This window comes from Acanthochromis polyacanthus, chromosome 17 (assembly GCF_021347895.1).
Source record: "Acanthochromis polyacanthus isolate Apoly-LR-REF ecotype Palm Island chromosome 17, KAUST_Apoly_ChrSc, whole genome shotgun sequence".
Classification (NCBI taxonomy): Eukaryota; Metazoa; Chordata; class Actinopteri; family Pomacentridae; genus Acanthochromis; species Acanthochromis polyacanthus.
In genome coordinates this window covers 29,936,066-29,947,536 of record NC_067129.1, presented here as the reverse complement: position 1 = coordinate 29,947,536, position 11,471 = coordinate 29,936,066, and positions in this window count along the sequence as shown.

The window sequence follows — 11,471 nt, the reverse complement described above, 5'->3', positions numbered from 1 at the left end:
CATACTTAGACACAATTAAATACGGCTATGTTTTGAAAAATGTTGATCCAGTTGCCTTTTTATGACTTCATGTGTTGGTTAGACCGTGTTTGGAAAACTGGACTCTGAATCTGAAAAGTGAACGAAGCATCTTTTCTTCTACCAGCCAGCAGGGGGCGACTGTAAAAACAAATCCGATTGTATTGAAGCCTGTGAGAAAATTAAAACACTTCTCACCTAATTTGTTGCCTCAGTGAACTTGTTTTCTATAAACTCACGGTCTTAGCTGGTAGTTTGAAGACTTAGTGGATCCTGTGTGACGTTTGTTTTGTAAATTATGGTTCAGTTTAGCGGAAAATGAAGTCGCATGCTGTGTGGCGTTGGAAAATTTTAAACATGGTGGACATTACTGCATTATAACAAGTCAACTACAGCAACTAGGAGTTTAGTGGAGGAAAAACCAGGAAGCATCCGAGAAACATTTGTGTAGCTCCACAAAGATTACAGGCTAAAAAAATAAAGCGATCCACACGTCAACACATCTGGGGGATTGGTCTTACAGCCAGTGTGGGAATGAACATTTTGTACTGGAGCTTTGAACTGCATGTGTGTGAGAAACGTATATAAACTGACTTTAGCTGGAAGGCTCAATTAAAAAATGACTTGTTAGAATGAAAACGATGATCGAGCCAGCAGCCTTCTCACAACATCCATGACAAAATGCAAACCGAATTAAACGCACTGTATGCACACATGAGCACCAGAGAATTAAGCATAATTACTGTTCTCTTTCCCTCTCTGTGCAGAAAACAACCTGCAGTTTACACTTCATCACTTCACCACTGCAGAAAACTTAGAGCTTTTTTGCCTTTAAAATTAAAATCTTCAGCGGTTTGAGCATATGTGGCAAAAAATCTTGTCAATAATTATCAAAAATAGTCCAAAATTACTAGAACTTTTCTAAGATCCCTAAAATTTGTCTGAAATTCGGTGAAGTCCGTCCAAAATGACTCAAGTTTATCCATAATTGATCCAGAATGACAGAATGTTTATTAAATCATTATTCATTCACCCGCCTGTCTGTGCCTGCTGCTTGGGTTCGCTCACCAGTCCGTGACAAAAACAATCCAAAATGACTCAAATGTGTCCAACATAAAGTCAGATTGTGTCCTTATTTATGTTTTCAAAATGACTCAAAATGAGTCTAAAATGGCAGAAATCTTGTCAAAAATATTTTTTCTAAATGTCCCAAATGACTAAAGCTTATCTAAAATTCCTAAAATCTGTGAAAAATTAGGTTAAATCCATTCAAAAGAGCCTAGGTTTATCCAAAATTTGTCCAAAATGACTACAAATTCTCCAAAATGCATAAACAATTGTCCAGAAAATAGCATGTCCTTGTGTGGACTGTTCTGCTTTCAGCTGCACACATCATTGCAAATACACAAAACTAGACTCAAAATATGTCCACAATGACAGAACAACCACACAAAAATAGCTGGAAGGCTCAACTAAAAATGACTTGTGAGAATGAAACAAATGCTCGAGCCAGCAAACCAAATTAAACATAATGTATGCACACATGAGCACCAGATAGTGAATCATTTCTGTTCTTTTTTCTCTCTCTGCGCTGAAAACATCCTGCAGTTTACACTTCATCACGTCACTGCTGCAGTTTTGGAAAACTTTTTGGAGTGTCTTCTGCCTTCAAAATGAAAATCTTCAGCGGTTTGTGTGCACGTTTTGAAAGAAAAAAATGACAGATTGTGACAAGAAATGAAACTGCAGGTGAGTTTGTGAGAGATTATCCAGTAAATAATGTTTGGAGAAAAAAAAATAAGCAGAAAGGCGAGCTGCACCTTTCACTGCGAGGTGGATCAGAGGCAAATGAATCAATCACAAGTTAATACCTTCCTGGCTAGTCTTAACCCTGACTCTTACACACACACACACACACACACACACACACACACACACACACACACACACACACACACACACACACACAGCGCTGCCAACACTACTGCCAGATAACCCTGGAGTGGAGATTGATTCATGAGGCGAGTGTCAAGTTCAAACCAAGGACACCGGAGCACCTGCTTACAGCCGATGCAGCTCGACAACAACAACACACACAAACTTAAACACACCTGTCCAGATATTTGCCATCAGGCCTTGGCAGGTAGGGAAACACACAAGCAAACACACAAACATGCACCTGCAACTGCAAACATCTAATGAGAACTAATGAGCGGGTCAGGAAAGGCCTAATAATGTGAGGAGAAGTGGCGTCAAAATGTGAAGTCGTTGATTAGAGAGAAATCTGCAGCTTTAGACGGATTTAGGCTGCAATCACAAGAAAAAAAGATAGATGTTCTGCACCACTCTTGATTTATTTGCAATCACTGAAGCAGCTATAATCAATATTTGCGTGAAAACAATGGATTGCACGAGATTTATCGTTTACATATGAAAGGAATCTACAGGAAATTCCCAGATGTAAAGAGATTTATAGCATCTTTCAGGTCATTGTTTGGGTTTTCAGAGCCTAAAATATCGCTGCTGTTTGCTCTCAACACTCTCACCAGTGCAGTTTTTAGCTGCAAACCTGGAAAGCAGAGGCCTTTTGGTTGTGATTTGGGGTTCAGATGGTCAACAATAACACACATACACCGATCAGGTATAACATTCACTGGTGAAATGAGAACAATGACCATCTCTTTGTCGTGGCCCCTGTTAGTGGGTTGGATATATCAGGCAGCAAGTGAACATTCAGTCCTCAAAGTTGATGTTAGAAGCAGGAAAAATGCTCGAGCATAAGGATTTGAGCGAGTTTAACAAGTCTGCTGGGTCAGAGCATCTCCCTTCCTCTGTTTTCGGAGGAAGGGTGGCTCATGTGTTTCGATCCAACAGATTGCTGAAGAAGTTCATGCCAGTTCTGATAGAAAGGTGTCAGAATACAGACCCCAGTTTGTTGTGTATGAGGCTGCATAGCTAGACCAGTCACTACGTCCATGCTGACCCCTGTGAACCACCAAAAGACCAACAATGGATCAGAACTGGAAGCAATGGAAGAAGGTGGCCTGGTCTGATGAATCACGTTTTCTTTTACAAAAAAAAGTATAAATCATGTTGGTGTTCCTCCTGATTTACACACTTTTTTCTCTCAATTGTTCACATTGTTGCAAGTTATGAACTACTAGAAAATGACAAAACTATTCAAATCTCGTCAAAAAATAGCCAAAACTAGACCAAAATGACTAAAACTCATGAAAAATGACTAAAACTTATGAAAAATTCCTAAAATGTGTCAAAAAATTAGGTGAAATCTGTGACAAATGACTAAAACTTGTCCAAAATGCCGAAAAAATTGTCCAGGATGACCCAAAATTTGCCCAAAACATACTAAAATGCCACGTCCTTGTGTGTACTGTTCTGCTTTTAGCTGCACACATCATTGAAAATACACAAAACTAGACTCAAAATGTGTCCACAATGACAGAAATCCGGTCAACAATTATCCAAAAATAGCCCAAAATGACTAGAAGTGTTCTAAAATTCCTACAATTTGTCTAGAATTAGGTGAAATCCTTCCAAAATGACCTAAGTTTATCCAAAATGACTAAAAATTGTCCTGAGGAGCACATGTCACCAGAATGCATTTTGGGAAGAAGGCCATCCGGTGGAGGCAGTGTGATGCTTTGGGCAATGTTCTGCTGGGAAACCTTGGATCCTGTCATCTGTGTGGACGTTACTTTGACTTGTACCTCCTACCTAAGTATTGCTGCAGACCATGGACACTCTTTCATGGAGACAGCATTCCCTGATGGCTGTGGCCTCTTTCTTCAGGATAATGCTCCGAGCCACAAAGCAACAGTGGTTCAGGAGTGGTTTGAGGAGCACAACAACCCCGTTTGAGGTGTTGACTTGGCCTCCAAATTCCCCAGATGTTAATCCAACCAAGCATCTGTGGGACGTGATGGACGAACAAGTCTGATCCATGGAGGCCAGACCTCACAACTTCCAGGACTTAAAGGATGTGCTGCTGACATCTTGGTTCCAGATACCACAGCACACCTTCAGGGTCTAGTGGAGTCCATTAGACGGGTCACCAACACTATATTAATGAGGTGGTCATAGTGTTATTGGTCTATGGACACACAGTTTCACATCCAGAGGAGTGTAAGTGAAGCAGGTTCTTTCTCTCCTGTTTCTCCTGCAGGGTAGCGGAGGTCAGAGCTTGAATCAAATTCACGACTCTTTGCCTTCTCACTGGAAAAGGCGTCCAGTGGATGAGTGGCGAGCAGATGACGCCTATATAGCGGCTTAGCGCTGTCATCCGGATTAGAGTGTCATCAAGCGGCATTAAGGTCACTGATCGTCGTGTGACAGTCAGGAAGGACGAGCCAATTATGTGAGCTGGAAGACTGGAGCAGCGACACGTTGCTGGTTGCTCTCATCAGTGCAGTTTTTAGCTGCAAACCTGCACAGCAGAGGTGTTTCAGTTGTGATTTGGAGATCAGATGGTTAATAATAACACACATACACTGATCAGGTCCAACATTCTGACCACTGACACGTGAAATGAATAACACTGATTATCTCTTCATCATAGCTCCTGGTAGCGGGTTGGATGTTTGAGGCAGCAAGTGAACATATTGTCCTCAAAGTTGATGTTAGAAGCAGGAAAAATGGGCGAGTGGAAGGATTTCAGCGAGTTTGCCAAGACGACTGGGTCAAAGAATCTCCAGAACTGTAGCTCTTGTGGGGTGGAGTTTCTAAATCTTATCAAAAAGTAACCAAAACTAATCCAAAATTACCTAAAATTGCTAAAGATTTGTCCAAAATCTGTCTGTAATTAGGTGAAATCTGTCACAAATGATTAAAACTTGTCCAAAATGCATTAAAAAATTGTCCAAAATGTTGAAAAACAAGAAAGAAGGTGCAAAAATAACATGTCCTTGTGAGCACTGCTCTGCTTCCAACTGCACACATCATTGCAAATACACAAAACTGGACTCATAATGTGTCCACAATGACATAAATCTTGTCAACAATTATCCAAAAATAGCCCAAAATGACTAGAACTTTTCTAAGGTTCCTACAATTTGTCTAAATTGTGTCTGAAGTTAGATGAAATCTGTCCAAAATGACTCAGGTTTTTTCAAAATTGTTCCAAAAGTCAGTTGTTATGTGAAGTGGACGACTGGAACAGCGACACGTTCACTCCAGGATTTATTTTGTTTTACGGTTTTATCACAGTTGTTCCTGACCATCCATCGTGACTCATTTAAGGCTTTTTAAGTGGAAGGAAATGGCCTTAATGTTGTTTTTAAGATGAAAAACTTGAAGAAAGTTGTTTCCAGTGCTGAAACGCAGAAAGCCTGAGCCACATTTCCAGCTCAATAAGACGATCCGCGCCGCATAAAAGATTCTGTACACCTTGAAAAGGGCTTTTTAATGGTTTAATTATGAGCCGAGGCCGTAAGAAACATCTGTCTGGCCCTTAAACTGCTAACAAACATTAATGCATCGCCTCAGCCGGAGCTTTCTGGGCGTGCTTTGCTGAAGTTTGCTGCAATATTGACATACACATAAAAATCCAATTTACAGAAAGAAACTTTGGAGCCTCAGTGGCAGAATAACAACAACAACAACAATAACAGTAATAATAATAACTCTAGCCAGGACTAAGAGTTACGCTAAACTTTGACTGCTTCAGCACGATAAACCTTTTTATGAGTGTTTTTAAATGTCTTGTTTATGTATATTTATGCACCAAACCATCTAGAACCAGAACTAATTCTACATTTAATCAGAGTTAGATGAAAAAATGATCGTCCCAACAAGAGTTTTTTCCATTTTACCAAAGACTTCATCACTTTGCCTGCTGATTAAACCACTTTACATTCTAGACATCATTCATTTTATCTGCAGACTTGTTTTCACCTTCTTATGTCACTGATACATCCAATCACACTCTGTTCATGTGCACATGTCTGTATACTCGTTGAAATAATAATAATAATAAATACTGTCCATCTTGTATATTCTGTTGATTTTTTCTATACTATCCTTTAGATATTTTTATCTCATTTTGGTTTATTTAATTTTAATTTCCATCCATTCTCTCTGAACCATTAAATCCTCAAAAGCCCCTAAATTTTAATTTAATTATTATTTTTTTATTTTTATTTTATTTAACTTTATTGTATTTCATTTTACTTTATTTAGTTTTTTAAAATTCATTTTATTCATCCATACATTATATCTACAGCGCTTAATCCTCATTAGCCCCTTAATTTTAATTTAATTTAACCTAATTTAATTTAATTGTGTTTAATTTAATTTAATTCAATTTTATTGTATTTCATTTTACTTTATTTTATTTTTATTTCATTTTATTCATCCATTCATTATCTCTACACTGCTTAATCCTCATTAGCCCCTTAATTGTAATTTCTTTTCATTTTATTTTATTATATTTTAATTTTATTCAATTTTATTGTATTTCATTTTACTTTTTATTTTATTAATTTTATCTTTTCATTCTGTTTTATTTTATTATATTTCAATGCATTTTATTTGAATCTTAATTTAATTTACTTTAATTAAAAATTTTATTTTATTTTTTGAAATTTTGTTCACTTTTTTACTTTATTTTTATTTTATGTTATTACATTTTTTTTATTTCATTTCATTGCATTTTTAATTTCATTTCATTTCATTTTTCCTTCACTTTATACCCCAGTATTCTATGTTGTCTTCATTGAATATCCATGCTGCTGTAATAACTTAATTTCCCTCTGGGAGTTATTATTAAAACTTTATTTAATAGGGACAGAACAAGAAGAATTGTTATGATAACCGATGCCATGTTCATTGGTCAATAGCTAACAGCTAATTGGCAGACCAGGTCCAGTTAATAAAGTCATCTAACAGAAATTGTGAGCGGCTGTAAATGTGCTCTGTTTTCCTTCTCAGACGAGGTCTTCCATGAAGTCGACTCAGCTCTTGATGGACCAAACAAAGCAAAAAGTGAAGAGAGAAAACAAAGAGCTGGAAGACAGGCAGGTGGTCTGAGGAGGAGGAGGAGGAGGAGGAGGAGGAGGAGGAGGCCAGAGGTGAGGAGGGAAGGGAACGTTCGTAAAGAGTTGAAGAGAAAAAGTTGGACAGAGTGAAAGTACCGAGAGGACAAAACTTTACAGCTGAAGCACAATCAGGCTCAAAAACAAACAAACGGCAAAAAGAAAAATGCTGCGAGAACAGTGTCTGCTTGGAGAGGATTCCATTTCACATGCCGGGCTCATTGTTGCCACAGGCAACGAGAGTTTGTTGCTCAGGTGGAAGTGAGCGGCTGCCTTGGGCAATAATAACGTATTTAGTAGACTGTTAATGTCGACTCGGAGGTCACGGAGCCTCTCACTGACAGAAGCCTCCCAGATTCTTCTCTCACATCTGACCCCAAAGGAATCCAGTCGCTGAGTTTCAGAGGATTTTACCGTCGATCGCGGTTGTGGGTTCCCAGTCGTCCCCTGCAACGTGCACAAAGTTTTACGTTTATTGTGTTGTTGCACAAAATGCAGATGCAGACATAATGATGCACTCTGACCCTTTCACATACATACTGACATCCGTTTAAAGGGGAACTTCGTTTGTTTTCAACCTGGGGTCTGTTTTCATGTCATTTCATACATGTGAGTGATGGAGAAATGAATTTTCGACATAGCTCCAGTATTTAGCCAGGCAGCTCAGCTAGCAGCTCAGCTAGCGAAAAGTATGGGGCAACTTGTCAAAGTCCGCCCTAACGTGCTTTTTCCCCACACTGACCGGCTCAGATAGTCTCAATGAGTGTCCCACAACATACTAGAGATGAGAAGTGAACGAAAACCTCCACATTACCTGGCAATCGTTCTATTTTGTGGTCTGTATCCAAAGCTCAGGACGCTAGAAAGCAAATCTCGTTCCGAAATCGTGCGACAGCTCGCGAAATCACGCGATAGCTCGCGCCAAAACCAGTGTTTTGGCGCGAGCTATCGCGTGATTTCGGAACAAGATTTGCTTTCTAGCATTCTGAGATTTGGATACAGACCACAACAAATAGCGATCGCCAAGTTTCTGAGCTGTGAAGTAAAGTTTGTACCGACATGCAGCCCTCTCAACAAAAAGAAGAGGCTGAAACATCCCATAATATTATCCTTTTTATCAAGTTAATGTGTCCAGGATGTTTGTTTTAAGTTTCATCTCAAAATGCTGCACACATCATTAGTTCTAGTCTGTCTATGATGCTCCTCTTTCAGTGGCTTTAAATCCAGTTATTTCAGGAAGAAGACTCTCTCTGCATCCACTCTGATCAGTGACACGCAGAGCTACGATTTAACAAAAGGCTGAAAAACTGAACGGGTCTGGTGGAACTGGATAGATACTTTTTAAGCTTGCTGTTTGTATAATAATGTGACAAAAAACATGAAAAATAGGAACCATATGTGTTCAAAAAATAAATTACAAAAAACAAAATGCCACAAACAATGTCAGAAAACTGAATTTATATATATGCATATATTCATGAATGAATGAATGATTCAGTAAATAAAAGCTGAAAAAAAAGATCATTTTTAAAAATTGGAATCGTTGCTGTTGCTGTGAAAAAAATACATTTTAGAAAATCTGAGATGAAAAAATTTATAAAAAATAATAAATAAAAATAAATACACACACATACAGCACCCTCACTGCCACAAAAAGCACATTTAAAAAACTGACGTTACATGACTGAAGCTGTAAAAAAAAAAGAAAGAAAAGGTGAAAAAACATGCAAACATTACAAATATCCATGAAGAAGTTGTAAAGAAAATAGTTTCAAATCTGGCATTTTTACCATCAGACAAAAATATGTTAACAAACCTTACAGTTTCAAAAAGAGAAATATTAAAACCTGTACAAAAAGAAGAGAGGAAAAAGAAAAGAAAGAAGAAAAATGAAGCTGTAAAACACAAAAATGAATAAAAGATTAAAAAAATAAATTGGAACTGTTGCTGTTGGGAAAAAAAACATAAACTAAATGTACACAAATAAACAGAGAAAACAACAGTTTCAAAAATATTCAAAATTTTTTTTGCTGCAACAAAAAATATGTAAAACAAACAAACAAAACAAACATTGCACTGGTCCATTAAAAGACTGTAATGAAAATCAGACAAACATATGAAGAGTTCATTTGCAGAAACAGGTAACTCCGTTTTCAGAAAACTCATTTTTTTACTGTCTACTTGAGATAATTATAATAACACTAATAATTTATTTTTTCTCTACTTTGTCATGTATTTTTCTACTGAGTCAAATCCACTCAACTTCAGTTTGATTGATTTTATCTCAAGGAAACAATAAAAAAAATATTTTCTGAAAATTTATAAAAAGGGAGTTATCTGTTTTTGCAAATGAACTCTTCATATGTAAAACAAAAAGAAGAAGAAAGGTACAATTTAAAATAAAAATGGAATCTAAAAATAGATATTATGTTACAATATCCCAAAATCAAAGCACTTAAAAAATTATAAATATAATGAATAAATACATTTTTAAAAATTGTAAGTCATTAAAAAATCTGTAGGTACCACTAAGGTCCAGGTTCAGGTAGGTCGGCTACCCACATATACAGACCGGTGAAGAACAAGGATGCTGCCAGGATCAAGACAACACCTTCAAGTCCAACATTAGTGCTTCCAAATCCGTTTCCTCAAGCACCAACAAAATGTCAGCTTAGCAAACAAAAAGGCGGCTTGGCTTAAAACCAGAGGGACTGAAATGTCCAGCAGTCTGTAGGGACCACTAGCAGGGTTTTCTAGTTATGCCAGTGGAGAGGAAGAAGAGGAGGAAGAGGAAGAGGAGGAAGCTGGACGATGAGATCCAGGTGAACAAACAGTATATGAGCTCATCTGAAATTCAGGTTTGGGTTGAGAAGAAGGACCAGGAAAAGGTCAGCACCATCAAGCCTGCACACATTTTGTTCTGGGGCTTTTTGTCAGGAGACAGAAGAAAGGATTAAAACCTGAGCAGACCTCTCAGCTTCCTCCTGCACCGAGGAGATGTTCTGTATTCTGTGCTTCTGAAGATCGAAAAAGGTGAGTTTTAGCAGCTCGAGATGCCATAAAGCTGCCTAAAAGTTTACAACTGCAGAGAGTTATCAGGCCCTCAAATATTTTACCAAATTACCCGTAAAAACCCCTCAGTTAACATTTTATTCTACCAGGACCATGGGTTTGCACATCTGGAGCTCCGCCAGATGATTTCATGTCTGTTAAGTGCTGAGCCAAGTTTAGCCTTTACCCTCCACAGACCTGACGCCTTAATGCACCGAACTCATTCAAAAGAACAAGCGGGCTGTGTGTTTTCTATTCACGATTAAAAGTCAGGCTGGAAGAGCTTCAGCCTCATGCAGAGATAGAATTCACAGTTTTTTGGGTTTCAAACACAGATCAGTGTTCCAAAACTGCTCTGACCAAACACAACTAATCAGCTGTGTGTTCAGGTTTATATGACAACTTTGGAAAAGAGACAGACTGACGAGGAAAAGCTGCAAAACATGAAAATAAAATGCTAATTATTTTGGTTTTTGCTTTGGGTGGGGGGTGTGGTGTTGCCAGAAAGTGACGCTATAGACGATGTTACGCATAAATGTAATAAACAGAGCTAGCTGGTTGTTTGCTAACAGCAAAAAAAAACAACTTTACAACAAAGGAAGAAACACACATGACTTTATCCATCTATGACAGAAAAATGAAAAGAAGTCTTCAGGGATGTTTTGTAATCAGGCACAGTGTGATAATTCAACAGAGGGCTGAACTATGAGTATGAGCTATGGGTTAGCAGGTATGTTGAGCCCAAAGTTTTTAGTGTCAGGAAGGTGGCTCTATATTAACCTGGCTACATCTCCATGGTAACTGATGCTGTGGAGCTACATCTCCATGGTAACTGATGCTGTGGAGCTACATCTCCACGGTAAATGATGCTGTGGAGCTACATCTCCATGGTAACTGATGCTGCAGAAGTAGATCTCCATGGTTACTGATGCTGTGGAGCTACATCTCCATGGTAACTGATGCTGCAGAAGTAGATCTCCATGGTTACTGATGCTGTGGAGGTACATCTCCATGGTAACATACACTGTGGGGCTAGATCTCCATGGTAACTGATGCTGTGAAGCTAAATCTCCATGGTGACATACACTGTGGGGCTAGATCTCCATGGTAACATACACTGTGGGCCTGGATCTCCATGGTAACTCATGAGCTAGATGTAAGTCGTGTGAGTTAAGCATTTGCTCTATGAGAATTGATTTGAAGTCAAAAACCATCAAGGGAAATTGGAGAAGTTTTTTTTAAATTATACCATTTTGATAATTTAACGTGGTGAATAATATCTTCATTTTATTTATTGATTTGTTTTTATGACTTTACCCTCTATTTTCTTGTTCTTTTTCTTTATTGGATATC